Source organism: Balaenoptera borealis (genome assembly GCF_965194805.1).
Source record: "Balaenoptera borealis genome assembly, chromosome: 2".
Taxonomy (NCBI): Eukaryota; Metazoa; Chordata; class Mammalia; order Artiodactyla; family Balaenopteridae; genus Balaenoptera; species Balaenoptera borealis.
In genome coordinates this window covers 121,648,265-121,670,328 of record NC_138867.1, presented here as the reverse complement: position 1 = coordinate 121,670,328, position 22,064 = coordinate 121,648,265, and the positions used below count along the sequence as shown (strand labels likewise).

At 38.1% G+C, this 22,064-nt stretch overlaps 1 protein-coding gene, 1 long non-coding RNA gene and 1 pseudogene across 11 annotated transcripts in view; all 3 read left to right on the top strand.

The window, feature by feature from the left end:
* The window catches only part of LOC309624593, a 1,127,080-nt gene that overhangs the window by 853,815 nt on the left and 251,201 nt on the right, over positions 1 to 22,064 (top strand). The gene's annotated exons all lie outside the window — the stretch shown is intronic.
* The window catches only part of NR3C1 (nuclear receptor subfamily 3 group C member 1), a 131,928-nt gene that overhangs the window by 50,145 nt on the left and 59,719 nt on the right, over positions 1 to 22,064 (top strand). The window lies entirely within an intron of this gene.
* LOC309624556 (large ribosomal subunit protein uL4 pseudogene) lies at positions 245 to 7,996 on the top strand (annotated as a pseudogene). Its single transcript has one exon. The product of its transcript is annotated as a large ribosomal subunit protein uL4 pseudogene (transcript).

The following is a 22,064-nucleotide window of genomic DNA, read 5'->3' as shown; positions in this document are numbered from 1 at the left end:
TGAATATTGTATCTTTAGAATGAAGTACAACTAGGGATTCTGTAGTATACTTTAGCTTTCTTGGAATAGGACATTACCCACCTCATCCCCACACCCCCTTGTAAAACATGTGTCTTTTCACTTATCACAAATGATTTTTAAAAAGCATTGTGTATAGAAACAGGGAATGCTTGATCTATCACCGAATCAAGACTCTCCATCGGCTTTTCCTGTGGAAGCCGCCGGGTTGAGGGGAGTGTGGCCTTCTCCTCTCCTCACCATGGCGTGTGCTCGTCCACTGATATCAGTGTACTCTGGAAAGGGGGAGTCATCTGGCAAAAATGTCACTTTGCCTGCTGTGTTCAAGGCTCCCATTCAACCAGATGTTGTGAACCTTGTTCACACCAACTTGTGCAAAAACAACAGACAGCCCTATGCTGCCAGTGAATTAGCAGGTCATCAAACCAGTGCTGAGTCTTGGGGTACTGGCAGAGCTGTGGCTTGAATTCCCAGGGTTCGAGGTGGCGGCACTCACCGTTCTGGCCAGGGTGCTTTTGGAAATATGTGTCGTGGGTGGGGCTCATGTTTGCGCCAACCAAGACCTGGCGACGTTGGCACCACAGGGTGAATACAATGCAGAAGCGATACACCATCCGCTCTGCGTTGGCTGCCCCGGCTTTACCAGCGCTGGTCATGTCTAAAGGTCATCGTATAGAGGAAGTTCCTGAACTTCCTTTGGTGGTTGAAGATAAAGTTGAAGGCTACAAGAAGACCAAGGAGGCTGTTTTGCTTCTGAAGGAACTTAAGGCCTGGAGTGATATCAAAAAGTTCTACGCCTCACAGCGAGTGAGAGCTGGCAAAGGCAAAATGAGAAACCGTCGCCGTATCCAGCGCAGGGGACCCTGCATCATCTATAATGAGGACAGTGGTATCATCAAGGCCTTCAGAAACATCCCTGGAATTACTCTGCTTAATGTAAGCAAACGGAACATTTTGAAACTTGCTCCTAGTGGGCGTGTGGGACGTTCCTGCATTTGGACTGCAAGTGCTTTCCCCAAGTTAGAGGAGCTGTATGGCACTTGGCATAAAGCTGCCTCCTCAGGAGTAACTACAACCTCCCCATGCACAAGATGCTCAACACACACCTTAGCAGAATCTTGAAAAGCCCAGAGATCCAAAGAGCCCTCCGGGCACCATGCAAGAAGGTTCATCGCAGAGTCCTAAAGAAGAATCCACTGAAAAACCTGAGAATCGTGTTGAAGCTAAACCCATATGCAAAGACGGTGAGCCGGAACACCATTCTTCGCCAGGCCAAGAACCACAAAATCCAGATGGATAGGGCAGCAGCAGCACTAGAAGCCAAATCAGATGAGAAGGAGGTTCCAGGCAAGAAGCCTGTGGTGGAAAAGAAAGGAAAGAAGGTTGTTTGCGTTGAGAAGCTGAAGAAACCAAAGAAGCCTTTGGTGGGAAAAAAAGCTGCAGTGACCAAGAAACCAGCATCTGAAAAGAAGCCCACTAAAAAGAAGCCCACAGAAAAAAAACCCACCACAGAGGAAAAGAAGGCTGCTGCATAAACTTACATCTGTTTATTCTGTAAAGGTCAAATCATTTTGGACAGCTGATTTTGAATAAAGACCTGATCAAAGACGCAATGAAAAAAAAAATAAGACTCTCCATAGTCTAGGAAATAACTGATAGAAGACTTTTGCCAATTAACTTATCTTTCATTTCCTTTTCTTTTATAATTCTATTAAAATTTGTTATTTTTAATTATGCCGTAATCCAAAGGTCTTAATCCAGGGACATTAATTCCTGTATCGTTGCTGCCTAGTTTGTCTTCTGTCATTCAGCAGTGCTTCCTACTTATAGTCAATAAAACTAGCTTAATCTAACAATCAAAAAAGAAAGCTATTGACTGAGTTTAGATAAACAGCTCTAATCTGTTTTCAACCTAAATATTCAGTACTCTCCAGTTGCTGAAAGGAAAATGCTCCATCCAGAATTGTTCTGCGACATGATTATTTTTCTTCATCCCCATTCCTTCTTCTGTGGGGTTTTTAACTTATTTTAAATAGTAATCAGTATGTTGTAACTTCTGTGTGCTTTGTTTGTTTTTATTTTTCACTGGATAGACTCTAGACAAAACTCTTTAGGTGCTGTACAGCAGTAGCTGTCAGTTTATAGTGGAGACAGTTGACAGTAGAGCTAGGCTGTGTGCTTAACTTGGAAGTCACTCTGCTTACTATTTATCAGTTGCTTTACAGGGGTCCCTTAATGAGATAACAGAAACCAAAGAAACATCAGTAGGTGGAGCAATGTCTTTAATGTTTCATTATATGTTACAGGTAAGACAAAGCCTAGTACCACTTTTGGCAACTATGTGATTAAATATGGGTAAATTTCTTTATTCTTATATTGATGTTTTATGTGGCAGTAGTAAATTTTAGATTAGTCTTATATTAATCAGCAAAGAAAAAGTTTGAGAGTATCCTGAATATTTTGTTTCTAAATAATTTAACAGTGATCTAGTAAGCTACTCCTATAGAAATGTAATTGATGAGCTTGAAAACTTCACCCTCTTTAAAATTACCACCTTGAATTTTACCTATCTTTTAAAGCTGATTCAAGTCCTCTCTGAAACAAGGCTGGCGTCTTTTACCAATTTTTTAAAAAAATAGCTTGATAGTACATAAAATTGCAGAGAAAAAAATCTAAACATCTTTCAAAACCAAATCATATATAATCCACTAGAAGTAGTTTTACTAAGTTTGCAAATAGTGGCAGAGATTAGAACTCATGCATTTAGTATATTTCAAAACAAAATTTTTATATTACAAAATTTTGATCAAATATTGTGCTATAAAAAATACCTTGGATAATTATTCTTTAATCACGTATGTGAAAAATGTGGCTTTTCTTTTGCAACCTAGTAAGCTTTTCACAGTGTCACTGTGGCTTTTAAATTTTTAATTACTCAACAGAGTAAGCTGAAACCACACATACCACTTAAACTATGCATTCATGTATACTTTTTCCTATAAAATATATGAAACTCAAATCTTTAATTTTGAAATTCAAAAATGGTTTTATTTTCTTTAGTAGAAATAAAAGGTTGATTTTTAAAAATCCAAACTGAGGAAACAATTGTGTACTTTGGTACATTTCTCTATTAGTATTGACTATATACCATGTGGCCCATTAATTAATAAAGGCAATCACTTCAGAATTCATGAGTGGCAGAAGTCACTGAGTACTTGGGAAATAAGAGGAGAAAGCTTTTGTTGAGGATCATTGAGGAAGATTCTAAGGCAAAAAGGGACAGAATAAGCAAAAATCTAGGTTCATTATAGGCACTCAGAACATATACGTTAAGTAAATGAATGAAGGAATTTAAGTTGGCATATTGAGGGACACTGAGAAAACATACTGACTAGAAGACAGTTGCCGCAAGGAATTGGTGAGAGATATGTTACAGTCCAGATTTTGGTGGGCCTTGTTAAAGTTCGGGCTTTATTTTTATAAGGAAAAGAAGGTTTGATAGAGGTTTGGAAATGAGGCTTGGGGCTGATAATGGAGACAATGTGAGGTTTTAGGGCAGTGGTTTCCAAACTCTGTTTAAATACAAATACAAGTTTGATGGTAAGCCTAGCATTCCAATTTCAGTTTTACTGGTTTTAGCAAAACAGCTTCACTGATCTGATTGCTTCCTATATAGATTAGTATTATGATTTTGTATAAAATATGCTTTATCAGTATAATATCACTTCTACCTGTTTTATGTGTTGGGCGTTCTGCATAAGGTTTACTTTTTAAAACGAAGGATTTTGCAGCTAAGGGCTTGAAAACTCTTGTTTTAGGAAAACGGATTAAAGCAGGTAAAACTACAGACAAAGAGAATAGTTACGAGGTTCTTGTGTTCAGATTTCTTTGGTAACATTTACACAGTAGAATTCCTTTCAGAAGTATTTAATGGTACCAGATATTAGACGGTTGTAATGGCTAAAGTGTTAAGAGGATGCTACGATATTCATGACTCATGATCAAAATGACATTAAGGCTATCCCTCTTCAAAATTACATCATTTACTTGTGTGGAATACTTGCTGTTAATGCAGGTGTCCCAGAGCCTTTCTTCCTTTCTCATGTCCTCTTGTGACCTGTCCACTGCTGAACTAACATGGGTCTCACTGAATATGATTAAGAAAAATTCTCTGATGGAGAATTCTCTATATACTGAATGTTAAATAATAATGTCTTTTGGAAAATGGCAGCAAAATATTTGAAAGGATGAATAAAGAAGTAAAAAGAACAAAACTTAACAATTCTATAAATGTTTTGTTTATTGGGGTGGGGAATGGGAAGAGCTGCTGGTAAGAGAGGATACAAAGAGAAGAGATGTCTACTTTCATTTCCTTGTAGCCCAGCCCCATTTAGCCAAATTCTGACATACTTTACTGAAAATAAATTTCCTATTCAGTAGCACATAATAACCTAAAGATCAAGGCATCTTAACTGGGCTGTTTTCAGATGAAAGAACTGTTCATTTGGCTTGAAAAGATATTCAAGAAAATATCTGCTAAAGTTTTTTCTTGTTTACCTCAGGTTTTTTGGTTACCTATTAACCAAACTTTCAGAACTACTTTTAGTTCTGGATGTCTAACAACTATATAAGGGAAGGTGAGGCTTGGGGGAAGATGAGATGATACTTAGGAATACATACCACCTTAATATGAGACAATTAAATTACAATTATGAAGGTATGTATTTTTCAGTGAGGACAACTAATACCACAGAATTTTCTTTCTTATCGAATGTTAAAAATGCGAATTTGAAGGTACTACTCTGAAAAACTTTTATAAAAAATAGTGGGGGAGGTGAAGAAAAGGAGGGAAAAAAAGCCTCTGGCATTACCCTACTTGTAGTTCATTACCCTATTTGTAGTGCCTACATTGCCCTTCTTTCGTTCAGCTCTAAAATGAGGATTACAGAATTCATTTAAATTTTTTTAATTATAGAATTATTTTTCACTTAATAGGTAAAATGCACATCTTTTGATTTCCTTCAGTTTCAGCTTTCTCATGCTTTGATGCTCAATTTGGTACGGAATAGAGTTGTTTTGTTAAACAAAACTGTTTTTTGTTTATGTTTTTTTCATTGGTTAAAATTGAAAGGGAAAGTGAGGTTAGAAATTTATCTGAAAAATGGAACTATTTATAGAAGAATTATATTTAATTATCAACCTATTAAATTTGAATTTTGTCAATACTATGCATAACCTTATTACCAGGCTATTTATCATTGTGTTGACAAACCAACTTGCTGTCCTGTAGCAAATGTACTAGGAAATACATTACCCGTATAAAATAAAACTTTCAACCTATTTAATGAATAATTGATGATTGTTAGCCCTTTGGGTTTAGAAGTGACAGAGGAAGTGAGGAAGTACCACTTTTGCCTCATCATTATTTTGAAATCCTGTTTATAAACTATATAATTCCCAAGGCCATGAGTGTGGCACCTTTCCAGGTATTAACTATTGTAACAAAGATAGAATTTGATTTTATTTACCTAGTGAAGTCTAATTTAAACCTCACACCCTAGTGAGATCTTAGAAATATCATGTACTCTGACCTGTAACTAGTCCCAGTACTCTGTGTATATTTTCGGGGCCTCTTTCGGGGCTCTTAAAAGAGAAATTTAACCTAAGTATGATGATCATTAACACTAAACCCCCCACCCCTAATTTTTTTAGAAAGTAGTATAGGATAATTTAGTAAGTTATTTGATAGAATTTGCACATGATTTTTTTTTAAAAATGGAAAGTGAGAAACACAAAAAACTTAAAGACATGGCAGAAGAATTATTATCATAGGACCAAAGGTTGCAGGAACTAACACTCCGAATTTACTGGGCATAATGGACTTAGAACATGGAGAAACAAACAGACAAAAAACAACCCATACTAGCTCCGAGAGCCTAAATAATCCTACATTTAATAAAATGATTCACTCTGCCATTTGGGCTTGGAAATTAGGTAAAATTACTGAGATAACTAGAAAATGTCTGTCATGAAATGATTTGTTTAGGGTCCTCTAATAGTAAAAGGTGTAAGTCTCTAGAACCTACTGAAAAATTGACTCAAGAAGCATATAAGGAAGAAGCCAGAGACGCCAAGTCGTACATAATAGTGCTTTCTGTTTTACAGTAGTTAGCTTTGGATGTTTCTGTGGTCTTACTAGCTTCGTCCTCTTTCCACAGAGGCTGTTGAAGGTATCTCTCATTTCTGTGTTTGGTCATCTTTTTGCTCCAGATATGCAGCTTTAAAAGTACTTTTGGAAAAAAAAAAAAGTACTTTTGGTTCCTGGGGCCCTTTGAGCTGGGGTTTGTTCAAAATGGTTGGTGACTTGATTCTAGGACTATTTGATGAGACATTCCCTTTTTATGTCTGTCAGTCACTCATTTTAACATTCATTGAACACACTGAGTGAAAGATATGTTCTGAACTTTTCAATGGCAGCTGATAACAATGATGGCAGATAACCCTGGGGAGGCATTTAGGGAATAGCAATAGTAGACAAGTTTGGTCCAAAAGAAAAAGGTTTATTACTACCTGGTTTTCCCTAAACTAGCCAGTGTGGGTGGGAAGAGGCTCTCCAAGTGCCAGGTAGCAAACATGATTTCTGAGGGCAGACCAGGAATCACTTGTTTGAATCATCGTGTTATTCTTACCCACGTCTCTCTTGTTAATGAGAGTTCATTTTTTATGTTTTTTACTCTTCCTCTGGACATTCTGTTTCTTTTACTATTCTCAATCTGCGTGCTAAACACTGTGTATTTAAAGGTTTCAGTCTAATTAAGTTCAAATCCATTTTAAGATAGATATTGTAGCCTTTAAAAGTTATACTTAAAAGGTACTTAAAATGATTAGAGGACACCACTCGTTCCACTGATAAACTATTATTTTAAGATTGTCTATTGAGGGGCAATTATTTGACTTTAAAACGCTGAGGTTATGGAAACTGGATTATAATATTTTAGAGCAGTATTAAAAGTAATACCTCTAAGAATTTAATAAAGCTTATAAACCTCTCTTTTGCTCTGTCTTGAAAAGACAGTCTGACTCCGTCTGTCGGCATTCATTCTTTGTGGCGTGATTGGTCGACAAGGAGTAAACAACTTACTGTAAATGGGCACCATGCCAGCTGGCTTCAAGCAGCCTCAAGCTTGTGATTTGCAGTCAGGGTTAGGAAAATGCCTTTTAACTTATTCATTTCCGCTTCTTTTAAACAGGGAAAAAAGGCACAACTATACTGATTTAAGTACCTCATAAGATCTTTCAAGGCTTACAAGATCTTTTAGGAATCCCATGGAACTTATCAGTACTATGTCACTGGATCTGAATACCTCTCACATAACAATGATAAGTTTTAAAAGGCAGTTTTAAATATTAAAACAAATTTTTCGAATTGGCTTGCCCTCACCTTGTCTATTTGGGATTTTATTTGGGAGCTTCTCTGACCTAGTTTCAAAGAATTTAATTTACTGACCAACACTATTTTGGGAAAAAAATATTATATAAAAAACTGAGTTTTTTTCATTTTATTTTTTTACTTACATAAGATAAACCCAAAAAATATCTTGGAAAAGAGGGAAAGAACTTACCTTTCCTTTAAAGATGTATTATGCCCAAAGCAGTTGTTTGGAGCTAGTGAATCATTTAACCACCTAAGCCCACTGAGGGTCATCCCTGTATGAAAAGTGGAGGCTCCTGAATTCTGTACAATTTTTTATTGAAAAACTAGTCAAGGCCTAATGGTCTTCTTGAATATTCTATCATACTGTATCCACAATTCAAGAAATGCTTGTGGTTAGTTTTTTTTTTTTTTTCTATTAAGGTTAGAGCAGTTTTGTGGAATCAAATTATTAATTTGAAGGTTTCTAAAAGATTTTTGTAGATTTTTATTTACTTGGAAATTGGATGGAGGACATTTTGTCTAAATTGAAATTTATTTTAAAAATTAAAGCATTAGGGGGGACCTTCAAGATGGCAGAGGAGTAAGACGTGGAGATCACCTTCCTCCCCACAAATACATCAAAAATACATCTACATGAGGAACAACTCCTACAGAACGCCTACTGAACGCTGGCTGAAGACCTCAGACTCCCCAAAAGGCAAGAAAATCCCCACGTACCTGGGTAGTGCAAAAGAAGAAAGAAAAAACAGAGACAAAAGAATAGGGACGGGACCTGCATCTCTGGAGGGAGCTGTGAAGGAGGAAAAGTTTCCACACACTAGGAAGCCCCTTCACTGGCGGAGACAGGGGGTGGGCGGGGGGGAAGCTTCAGAGCCACGGAGGAGAGTGCAGCAACAGGGGTGCAGAGGGCAAAGCAGAGAGATTCCTGCACAGAGGATCAGTGCCAACCAGCACTCACCAGCCCGAGAGGCTTGTCTGCTCACCTGCTGGGGCGCATGGGGGCTGGGAGCTGAGGCTCGGGCTTCGGAGGTCAGATCCCAGGGAGAGGACTGGGGTTGGCTGCGTGAACACAGCCTGAAGGGGACTAGTGCGCCACAGCTAGCCGGGAGGGAGTCCGGGAAAAACTCTGAACCTGCCTAAGAGGCAAGAGACCATTGTGTCGGGGTGCGCGAGGAGAGGGGATTCCTTCCCTGTCTGCCCACAGAAGGCAGAGCACCGCCTAAACAAGTTCCAGAAACAGGTGTGAGCCGCGGCTATCACCTCGGACCCCAGAGATGGGCATGAACCGCTACTGCTGCTGCTGCAGCCATCAAGAAGCCTGTGTGCAAGCACAGGTCACTATCCACACACCCGCCCCCGGAGCCTGTGCAGCCCGCCACTGCCAGCGTTGTGTGATCCAAGGACAGCTTCTCTGGGAGAACACACGGCGCACCTCAGGCTGTTGAGATGTCGTGTTGGCCTCTGCCGCTGCAGTCTCGCCCCGCATTCTGATTATAACTACCGTACCCCTCCCTCCCCCCGGCATGAGTGAGCCAGAGCGTCCTGATCAGCCACTGCTTTAACGCCGTCCTGTCTGGGTGGGAACAGAAGTCCGAGGGCAACCTACATGCAGAAGTGGGACCAAAACCAAAATTTAACTCCAGGAGCTGTGCAAACACAGAAGAGAAAGGGAAATCTCTCCGTGCAGCCTCAGGAGCAGTGGATTAAATCCCCACAATCAACCTGAGGTACCCTGCATCTGTGGAATACCTGAATAGACAATGAATCAACCCAAAATTGAGGCGGTGGATTTTGGGAGCAACTGTAGCCTTGGGGTTTGCTTTCTGCAACTGACTTGTTTCTGATTTTTATGTTTATCGTAGTATAGTTTTTAGCACTTCTTATCGTTAATGGATTTCTTTATTGGTTTGGTTGCTCTCTTTTTTTTTAGTATTATTTTTTTATTTTAATAATTTTTAAATTTTAATTATTTATTAAAAAAATTTTTTTTTTCCTCTTTTTTACTCCCTTTTCTTCTGAGCCATGTGGCTGACGGTGTCTTGGTGCTCCGGCCTGGTGTCAGGCCCGAGCCTCTGAGGTGGGAGGGAAGTTCAGGACATTGGACCACCAGAGACCTCCCAGCCTCATGTAATATTAGTCGGCAAGAGCTCTCCCAGAGATCTCCGTCTCAACACTAAGACCCAGCTCCACCCAGCGGCCAGCAAGCTCCAGTGCTAGACACCCCATGCCAAATAACTAGCAAGACAGGAACACAACCCCACCCATTAGCAGAGAGGCTGCCTCAAATAATACTAAGTTCACAGACACCCCAAAACACACACAGATGCAGCCCTGCCCACCAGAAAGACAAGATCCAGTCCCACCCACCAGCACACAGGCACCAGTCCCCCCACCAGGAAGCCTACACAAGCCACTGAACCAACCTTACCCACTGGGGACACACACTAAAAACAGTGAGAACTATGAACTTGCAGCCTGCAAAAAGGAGACCCCAAACACAGTAAGTTAAGCAAAATGGGAAGACAGAGAAATTTGCAGCAGATGAAGGAGCAAGGTGAAAACCCACCAGACCAAATGAAGAGGAAACAGGCATTCTACCGGAAAATGAATTCAGAGTAATGATAGTAAAGATGATACAAAATCTTGGAAATAGAATGGAGAAAATACAAGAAACATTTAACAAGCACCTAGAAGAACTAAAGAGCAAACAAACAATAATGAACAACACAAAAAATGAAATGAAAAATTCTCTAGAAGGAATCAATAACAGAATAAGTGAGGGAGAAGAACGGATAAGTGACCTGGAAGATAAAATAGTGGAAATAACTACTGCAGAACAGAATAAACAAAAAAGAATGAAATGAATTGAGGACAGTCTCAGAGACCTCGGGGACAACATTAAACGCACCAACATTCGAATTATAGGGGTCCCAGAAGAAGAGAGAAAGGGTCTGAGAAAATACTTGAAGAGATTATAGTTGAAAATTTGCCTAACATGGGAAAGGAAATAGTCAATCAACTCCAGGAACTGCAGAGAGTCCCATACAGAATAAATCCAAGGAGAAACATGCCAAGACACATATTAATCAAACTATCAAAAATTAAATACTAAAAACAGCAAGGGAAAAGCAACAAATAACATACAACGGAATCCCCATAAGGTTTACAGCTGATCTTTCAGCAGAAACTCTGCAAGCCAGAAGGGAGTGGCAGGACATATTAAAGTGATGAAAGGGAAAAAACCTACAACCAAGATCACTCTACCCAGCAAGGATCTCATCATATTCCACGAAGAAATTAAAACCTTTACAGACAAGCAAAAGCTAGGAGAATTCAGCAGCAACAAACCAGCTTTACAGCAAATACTAAAGGAACTTCTCTAGGTGGGAAACACAAGAGAAGGAAAAGACCTACAAAACAAACCCAAAACAATTAAGAAAATGGTAATAGGAACATACATATCAATAATTACCTTAAATGTAAATAGATTAAACGCTCCAACTAAAAGACATAGACTGGCTGAATGGTTATGAAAACAAGACCCGTATATATGCTGTCTGTAAGACACCCACTTCAGACCTAGGGACACATACAGACTGAAAGTGAGAGCGTGGAAAAAGATATTCCATGCAAATGGAAATCAAAAGAAAGCTAGAGTAGCCATACTCGTATCAGATAAAATAGACTTTAAAATAAAGACTATTACAAGAGACAAAGAAGGACACTACATAATGATCAAGGGATCAATCCAAGAAGAAGTTATAACAATTGTAAATATTTATGCACCCAACATAGGAGCACCTCAATACATAAGGCAAATGCTAACAGCCATAAAAGGGGAAATCGACAGTGACACAATAATAGTAGGGGACTTTAACACCCCACTTCACCAATGGACAGATTGTCCAAAATGAAAATACATAAGGAAACACAAGCTTTAAATGACACATTAAAGAAGATGGACTTAATTGATATTTATAGGACATTCCATCCAAAAACAACAGAATACACTTTCTTCTCAAGTGCTCATGGAACATTCTGCAGGATAGATCATATCTTCGGTCACAGATCAAGTCTTGGTAAACTTAAGAAAATTGAAATCGTATCAAGTATCTTTTCCAACCATAACACTATGAGACTAGATATCAATTATAGGAAAAAAACTAAAAAATACAAACATAGGGAGGCTAAACAATACACTACTAAATAACCAAGAGATCACTGAAGAAATCAAAGAGGAAATCAAAAAATACCTAGAAACGAATGACTGACAATGAAAACATAACAACCCAAAACCAATGGATGCAGCAAAAGCAGTTCTAAGAGGGGAAGTTTATAGCAATACAATTCTACCTCAAGAGACAAGAAAAATCTCAAATAAACAACCTAACCTTACACCTAAAGCAAAAAATCCCCAAAGGTAGCAGAAGGAAAGAAATCATAAAGATCAGATCAGAAATAAATGAAAAAGAAATGAAGGAAACAGTAGCAAAGATCAATAAAACTAAAAGCTGGTTCTTTGAGAAGATAAACAAAATTAATAAACCACTAGCCAGACTCATCAAGGAAAAAAAGGGAGAAGACTCAAATCAAGAGAATTAGAAATGAAAAAGGAGAAGTAACAACTAACCCTGCAGAAATACAAAGAATCATGAGGAATTACTACAAGCAACTCTATGCCAATAAAATGGACAACCTGGAAGAAATGGATAAATTCTTAGAAAAGCACAACCTTCCGAGACTGAACCAGGAAGAAATAGAAAATATAAACGGGCCAGTCACAAGCACTGAAATTGAAACTGTGATTTAAAATCTTCCAACAAACAAAAGCCCAGGACCAGATGGCTTCACAGGCAAATTCTATCAAACATTTAGAGAAGAAGAGCTAAGCCCTGTCCTTCTCAAACTCCTCCATAATATAGCAGAGGGAGGAACACTCCCAAACTCACTCTACGAGGCCACCACCACCCTGATACCAAAACCAGACAAAGATGTCACAAAGAAAACTACCGACCAATATCACTGATGAACATAGATGCAAAAATCCTCAACAAAATACTAGCAAACAGAATCCAGCAGCACATTAAAAGGATCATACACCATGATCAAGTGGGGTTTGTCCCAGGAATGCAAGGATTCTTCAATATGCAAATCAATCAACGTGATACACCATATTAACAGACTGAAGGATAAAAACCATATGATCATCTCAACAGATGCAGGAAAAAGCTTTTGACAAAATGCAACACCCATTTATGATAAAAAGTCTCCAGAAAGTAGGCATATGGGGAACTTACCTCACCATAATAAAGGCCATATATGACAAACCCACAGCCAACATCATTCTCAATGGTGAAAAGGTGAAACCATTTCCTCTAAGATCAGGAACAAGACAAGGATGCCCATTCTCACCACTGTTATTCAACATAGTTTTGGAAGTGTTAGCCACAGCAATCAGAGAAGAAAAAGAAATAAAAGGAATCCAAAGCAGAAAAGAAGAAGTAAAGCTGTCACTGTTTGCAGATGACAATACTATACATAGAGAATCCTAAAGATGCTACCAGAAAACTACTAGAGCTACTCAATGAATTTGGTAAAGTAGCAGGATACAAAATTAATGCACAGAAATCTTTTACATTCCTATACAGTAATGATGAAAAACCTGAAAGACAAATTAAGGAAACACTCCCATTTACCACTGCAACAGAAAGAATAAAATACCTAGGAATAAACCTACCTAAGGAGACAAAAGACCTGTATGCAGAAAACTATAAGATACTGATGAAAGAAATTAAAGACGATACAAACAGATGGAGAGATATACCATGTTCTTGGATTGGAAGAATCAATATTATGAAAATGACTATACTACCCAAAGCAATCTACAGATTCAATGCAATCCCTATCAAACTACCAATGGCATTTTTCACAGAACTAGAACAAAAAATTTCACAAATTGTATGGAAACACAAAAGACCCCGAATAGCCAAAACAATCTTGAGAAACAAAAATGGGGCTGGAGGAATCAGGCTCACTGACTTCACACTATACTACATAGCTACAATAATCAAGACAGTATGGTACTGGCACAGAAACAGAAATATAGATCAGTGGAACAGGATAGAAAGCCCAGAGATAAACCCGTGCACATATGTTCACCTTATCTTTGATAAAGGAGGCAAGAATATACAATGGAGAAAAGACAGCCTCTTCAGTTAAGTGGTGCTGGGAAAACTGGACAGCTACATGTAAAAGAATGAAATTAGAACACTCCCTAACAGCATACACAAAAATAAACTCAAAATGGATTAAAGACCTAAATGTAAGGCTGGACACTATAAAACTCTTAGAGGAAAACATAGGCAGAACACTCTTTGACATAAATCACAGCAAGATCCTTTTTAACCCACCTCCTAGAGAAATGGAAATAAAAACAAAAATAAACAAATGGAACCTAATGAAACTTAAAAGCTTTTGCACAGCAAAGGAAACCATAAACAAGATGAAAAGACAACCCTCAGAAGGGGAGAAAATATTTGCAAACAAAGCAACTGACAAAGGATTAATCTCCAAAATATACAAGCAGCTCATGCAGCTCAATCTCAAAAAACAAACAGCCCAATCCAAAAATGGGCAGAAGATCTAAATAGACATTTCTCCCAAGAAGATATACAGATTGTCAACAAACACATAAAAGGATGCTCAACATCACTAATCAAGAGAAATGCAAATCAAAACTATAATGAGGTATCACCTCACACCAGTTAGAATGGCCATCATCAAAAAGTCTACAAACAGTAAATGCTGGAGAGGGTGTGGAGAAAAAGGAACCCTCTTGCACTGTTGTTCAGAATGTAAATTGATACAGCCACTGTGAACAGTATGGGGGTTCCTTAAAAAACTAAAAATAGAACTACCGTATGACCCAGCAATCCCACTACTGGGCATATACCCTGAGAAAACCATAGTTCAAAAAGAGTCATGTACCACAATGTTCATTGCAGCACTATTTACAATTTCCAGGACATGGAAGCAACCTAGGTGTCCATTGACAGATGAATGGATAAAGAAGATGTGGCACATACATACAATGCAATATTACTCAGCCAGAAAAAGAAATGAAACTGAGTTATTCGTAGTGAGGTGGATGGAGCTAGAGTCTGTCATGCGGAGTAAAGTAAGTCAGAAAGAGAAAAATACCATATGCTAACACATATATATGGAATCTAAAAAAAAAAAAGGTTCTGATGAACCTAGGGGCAGGACAGGAATAAAGACGCAGACCTAGATAATGGACTTGAGGACATGGGCAGGGGTAAAGGTAAGCTGGGACAAAGTGGGAGAGTAGCACTGACATATTTACACTACCAGTTGCAAAATAGATAGCTAGTGGGAAGCAGCTACATAGCACAGGGAGATCAGCTCTGTGCTTTGTGACCACCTACCTAGAGGGGTGGGATAGGGAGGGTTGGGAGGGAGATGCAAAAGTGAGGGGATATATGTATACATATAGCTGATTCACTTTGTTATATTGCAGAAACTAACACAACATTGTAAAGCAATTATACTCCAATAAAGATGTTAAGAAAAAATTAAAGCATTAAAATCTAAGAAAAATACGTGTCTTTTGACAGTAAAATCTTATATTATCACTTAAGAATGAAATGATACATTAGTTTGTATCTTTCACCCTTAAATACTTTAAAACCTCTTTCATACCTGAAAGTCTTTCAGGTAGGATTTAACTGCATGGCGTAATACCTGATTATTAAAACAAATCAGTAAGTTTTCTTTCGGTGAGGAGACATTTATTGAGGTGGCATATGTTTCCCTTTCTAAGATCACTTATATTCCTGTCTGTTCTTTCAATGCATTTAAAACTAATATAACTGCAAGCTGTAAACAGAAGGACATTTGATTTTAGATATTTCTTTCATTGTTAAAATATGAAAATAATTTTTTTAGAGCATACAGTGTACTTTAGTGAATGTTTCAATTCTCACTGAATCAGTATTTTTAAGTTTTCTTGGGCCATAAGCCCTCTTGAGAATCTGATGAAAGTAACTGACCTGCTCCCAAAGAAAAACTTCACGAGACACAGATACATACAATATTTTATCATTTTACCAATGAGGAAATTCTTGGAACTAGCTAAAGCTCATTCATGAAACTCAAGTTAATAAATAAGCCCTATGGTTCTGTCAACATTTCAGAAAGAATAAAATCTAGAAGGGTTAGGTTTGAACATCTCTGTTGTTACCAAAGTTTACGGAACTCAAATAACGTGAAACTCCTTTCCTCTTGAAAACTAAAAAAGCAGGTCAGAACTGGGATTAGCATTTGCCATTTTGTACAATAATGCTTTACTTATTTTGAACTGTAGTAATGGGCTAAAAATTAGGATATTTGGTGATGTAAACAATACTAAGAAATTGGCCGTTATCTCTAAAAAGTATCCATGGCAGTTTACCAAAAAGACGTGAAGTCAAGACATTTATCTTAATTTGAATTAAACTAGAATTTAGCAATGACAGAGGCACTAAATTATTTTGATTGTGTGCGCCAAGTATGTAACATATAAATTATATGTTCTGTCACTTCTAACTGGTGCAAAGACTGTGATGAGTAAAAAGTAGCTAATCACCAAATTAGAATCCCCTGGGAAATTCTCGGGCTACCGAGAAAATAGCAGATTTAATAGATTCAAATTTGGGGGCTCAGGATTGGTTATTTATATATTGATAAAGCCTTCTAAATGCTTCAGATATTTCTTCTGAGAATTGCTGTTAACATGATAGCTGTGGCCATTGTAGGAGTATTCTGTCATATTTAAATATTAACAATATTTTGTGACTGAAAAATTAACCCGGCATGTAAAAAAGACACGTTATAGAAGATGTTGAGATTTTCAGCAATATGAATGAAAATGTTTTTTCTCTAATTGAGAACATGATAAACTACAATTACAGAAGGGGAACAGACTTCATGGCATTCCTCTATAAACCAAGAAGATATGTCCATGATAATCAATTCATGCTATTAAGTGAAATTTTAAGTCCACAATAATAAATTTTTGCTGTACCAATCTCAGTAAGAAAAAGTTTTCATAAATATTATTTGTTTGGGATATAGGATTTATAAAGTGCACAGTAATCTTCTGATTGATCCTAGGATCATTTCATTTATATATCTATATATATGTGAACATATATATGCATTTATATTTGTATATCATTTATTTCATTCACCACGTAATGTAGTACCAAGGCAAGCAGCATAAATTATAAAAGGGCAACATATTGCTAAGCATTTTTATCATCACTGCACTGCATCAAGTGTGTGTTTACCCACATATGTCATTGTGCAAAATCTTAGAAAGCCACCAAAAAAACCCCCAAAATTAAGGGAATGGGAATGTTGTGAGGGATTCAGCTATGCCTAAAATTACATAACAAAACCCACTTGACCTGTTAGGTCATCTTTAATATCTCTTTTAGATGTGTCCCAGGCCTCTCTGATCTGTTTGGAGTAAAATTGGTCTGAAAGTCTTAAATGGCTTTTGACCCATATAATTATTTCCTAATAAGCATGTGGTATAACTGGAAAGTTATGAAGGTATGACACTTGCTGGTCTAGTACAGTATGTACAAACTACTATCTTCCAATTACAAACCATTGGACAGCTTCTACAAGATTGGTAGGGGGAAAACCTTTAAAAAGAAAGCCATTATTTCTTGTCATTTTACTTAGCTGAGAATGTAGTAGAATGAGTGAACTGATAAGAGGGTGGAAATATTTTCTACAAACAGTTTAGTATTTATAAAATTCATTTTTAAGTGTTTAAAACACCATTTCCAAAAAAATAAAATAAAATATTAAAAAAATAAAACACCATTTTCCCTCTTTAAGCTATATGTTTCATGCCATAACACAACAGGGAGTATCTGAATTATATGACAGTTCTGCTCTGTCAGATGTTTTTGTTCATGGTGGTGGGGTAAATACAGCCCCGGACCCATCCACCCCCCTTTTTCTTAATAAAAGAAAAAATTACTCTCACCTATGTGCTTATAATTAAAATCTTGACTTTTTAAAAATGTTTAAAAAAAATTTTAAGATCATTTTTTTACAAAGTCAAGTGTGTGGAGTGTGGGCTGTTAAGAGTGTGGGCAAAATGACTGGACACAGGTTGGTACAAAATAATGGAAGTCTTTCAGTGTCACTCTAAGGAGTTCGGATTTTATTCTGAAGGCAGTAGAGAACCATTATGTTCTTTGTTTTTTTTTTTTAAATAAATTTATTTATTTATTTATTTTTGTCTGTGTTGGGTCCTCGCTGCTGCACACGGGCTTTCTCTAGTTGTGGGGAGCAGGGGCTACTCTTCGTTGCATTACGCAGGCTTCTCATTGCAGTGGCTTCTCTTGTTGCGGAGCACGGGCTCTAGGCACGCGGGCTTCAGTAGTTGTGGCTCATGGGCTCTAGAGCGCAGGCTCAGTAGTTGTGGTGCACGGGCTTTGTTGCTCCGTGGCATGTGGGATCTTCCCGGACCAGGGCTCGAACCCAGGTTCCCTGCACTGGCAGGCAGAGTCTTAACCACTGCACCACCAGGGAAGCCCCAACCATTATGTTTTTGACCCAGGACTGATTTGCTCTAAGCTGTATCTTAAAAAAATTACTCTGGCAGTCACCTGTAGGATTAGTTATATATTGCTTTGTTTTATTTGAGGAAGGGAGAGCTGCAGAAGAGAGACCATATAGAAAGGTGGTTATATGAGCCATTAACAAAGATCAGGCAAGTAGTAGTAAAAGCATGAACTGGAGTAGTGGCAGTGGAGAAGGAAATACATGGACAGACGTGAGAGTCACTTGGAAGATATGATGAGGCAACCGCTTGACCTTGGAGAATCACTGGTTTCTGTCTACACTATTGACATCTTTCCAAAGTTACCGATTACCTTCTTGTTCTTAAATCCAGTGGACACTTTCCAGGAACCTACTGTGTACCAGCCCTGTGCTAGATACCAGGATCCTATTTGTAAAGGCTTCTTCCTATGGTTTTTGTAACATAGTACTCTTTCTAGTTTTGCTCCTTCTACCTCTCTGGCCTCCTCTTTGCAAGTTCCTCTTCCTTTTAGAGTTTCTCAGAGCTCTGAACTAGGCCCTCTTCTCACTTTCTCCCTCTTCCTGAATAATCTTATCTCTTCTGTTGCTTTGGCAGCAACCTGTCCACATGCAGTGGACACCCGTATTTTCTGTATCTCCAGCTCAGATGCATTCTCTCGACCTCCTGACCCTTATTTCCAACTACCTACTGACTGTCTTCTCTTGGATGAGTTATAGTCCTCTCAAGCTCAACACGTCCAAAATAATTCATCAACTTATTCCAAGCCATGCTTCCTTTTGCTTCCTTCTTTAATCTTATACCCTGTCCTGCAGCTAGAGCATTCAAACATACAGATAATGATCAGATCACTCCCCTCTTTATAATGCCTTATGGTCTTCATTGCTTCAGGACAGTCTAACAGTTTACCGTGATTTCAAGGATTTTTAGGATCTGGCAATAAGCTTTTTATTGTGTAACCTTTCCAAACTGCTATTATTTCCCTCTTTCTTGCGTCTGTGCCTTTGCATAATGCTGTTCTGTATACATCACCCCACCTCTAACCCCATATCCTTTCCACCTGGCTAGCCAGCTCCTCCTCCTGGGTAGCCAAAAGCCAGCTAAAACTCACATCCTCAAGCAAGCCCGTTCCTGATCCCCCACATCCGGGTTAGATGCCCCTCCTCAGTACCAGGCATTTTCTCTATCCTAGCATTACTTATCTCTGTCTCCCATTAGTCTAAAAGTTCTGTGAGAGTAGAGGACTGTGTCTGTCTTTTTCACTGTGATATACCCAGTGCCTGGTACATGATGGGTGCTCAATAAATATTAAATAAATATTCAAAATATTTATGCAAAAAATAAATATGAAAAAGTGAGCAGGAAGAGAGAGGAAGTTGGAAGGCAAGGAAACAAGACTATGAAAGATGTAGGAAAGGAGCAGGATAAGAGGTAGAAGAGTTGAATTTGTTTTAGGAAATACTGTGTTTTAGACCACTGTAACTGAAGCAAAAAACTGAGGCCTGGGTGTGGGCAGAATATTCAACCAATGGCTAGTGGTAGGTGACAGAATGGAAAGATATCCAAGCTCCAAAGTAGACCTAGAAGAAGGATTAAAATCCTCTGAAATGATAAATACTAGCAAGGAGGATTAGGGGATGGAAAGATAAGCCTATTCCACGTACAGCTCTCGCACATAAGGGATTACTGAGTCATGGTAAAGAGAGTAACAGCAGTGGCAGAGGGAAGGAAGAGATTTCTAATTCCTCTTCTTGGCCTTTAATCTCAGATTGAAGCTGTGAGAGGAGGAGTAGCCATCGTCAGACAGTGTCGTAAGGAAAATGGTGTCAATGGGGAAGCTTGGGTGTTTTGTAAAGCAGTGTAGCTAAGGAAGATTGTGTTAACATTTTTTAACCACCACCACCAAAAAAAGACAGTATGATCATCTTTGACTCTCCATCCTTTCTCAGGGACTTGGGAGGGCTAAGAAGAGAAGAATTCTTCTGAGTTTAAGAAGCTTCTACCCTCCACCCATTCCTTATTTCAGTTTTTACCACACGTTACTCAGCAATAATTAGGAATTTGTATAAAATTTCACTAGGATGGCATGCATGGAGAGAAAAGTAATTATTTGGATGTTTTCCTCCGCCAATCCAAGGAGTATTTGTGGAAAAATATTTACAATATAGTAAAACCCATTCTCTTTCTATATTCATATACAAACTTTAAATTGAGCCCTTAGATTTTTTTAAAAAGGAAAAGCAATTAATATTCTGACAAAAAAGTATATTCATATAATAATGTGTTGAATGAAGGAGTGATTCAGTGGATAAATGCATGAACGTATTGATGGATGGATGGATATGCATAATGATAAGGATAATGGATGGGTATGGATAATGCATCTAGATCTACATCAGGGGTTGGCAGGCCTACAGCCCACAAGCCAAACCTGGCCCTTCAAAAGCCATGAGCCAAGAATGGTTTTTACATATTTAAAGGATTGTAAAAACAAACAAGTAAACAAAGAGTACGTGACACACGGTCCGCAGAGCGTATAATATTTATTGTCTAGCCCTTTACAGAAAAAAATTGCTGACCCTTCATCTAATCATTCTTTTCAGTGGGTGTATGATATTCATCATATGGATATATATAGTTTGTTCTCATTATTCACTCTAGTTATGTTCCAGAGTACTCTCAATGAACATCAAGTTAGCAAATACTGAGAGGCAGATACTACTAGGAAAAATACAGGGTTAGGTTTCTATGATCCTTTTGTTCACAATGTTTTTGCCAACCTATCAATATGTAACCTTGTTTCATGTGTGTTCCTACTTAAAGATGCCTTATTTAATAAGTATCACTAATTCATTTACATTGAACTCATGGCCAGTAGCACTGTAAATCAGGCCTGATCAAAGCTTTTCTGATACTGTATCACTCCTCTTAAGGTACATCACAACCTTCTTGTGCTTAGGAATACTAAACAGTTCATTTTAAACAGGGAAGTCACCAGCAAAAAACACAAAAATGCAAAAACATGGCATTAAATATACCACAAAAAGGACACTTCTTTACAGTATGAGATGTGAAACAGTGTTTCATAGTGTCATTTTGTTTGACATCAGCTGGGAACGTGCGCATTAAGCAACTCAAATTTTTCACCATTCTGTGCTTATCCACAAAAGGCCAGGAAAGCACTGTGAGCAATTGATTTTGGAGTTAAAAGTAAATTTCAGCAAGTAGGCGAACTTGCAGATACGGAAGCTGCAGATAATGAGAATCACCTATACCAGTTTATCTGATCATTAAATCAGTTTTTAAAAGTAGTTTTACAGTACCTTAGAACCTGCCCTGATTTTTAGTCAGTGTTGTAGCTTATAGTTTCAGTGGGCATTTTCAGTAGTTTTATCAGAAGTCACGTTTCATATCTTATGATTGAAGTCCCAAAGTATGCTATACGGAAGGTGAGTTGAGGATGTGAGGCAAAATCAACAGATATCTATCATCATAACTTTGAGCTGGAAAAAATTTTAAACCTTCATGGAGGTCCTGAGATTTGAGATGAATACTAAAGAATCGTGTGCAGGGTAACTCTATCAGGCTACCTGTATTTTGAGGGTCTAGGCCTCAGACCAAAAAGACACAAATGGACAGGATTTCAGATAATGCGGTCAGAGGACAGAGTTTGAAAGCTGACACTGGAGTGTATACTTAAAGGAGCAAGAGCTCAACCTGGAAAGGCAGACTGGGCACAGGCTGTGGAGAGCTGTATTTGCTAAATGAAGAAACTTGGCCTCTATCTTCTACAAAGCAAACCTATTGGTTTTTGAGGGATTGCATAAAAGCTGCATTTTTTTAAAATAAATTTATTTATTTTTGGCTGCGTTGGGTCTTTGTTGCTGCACGTGGGCTTTCTCTAGTTGCGGCGAGCGGGGGCTACTCTTTGTTGCGGTGCACAGGCTTCTCATTGTGGTGGCTTCTCTTTGTTGCGGAGCACGGGCTCTA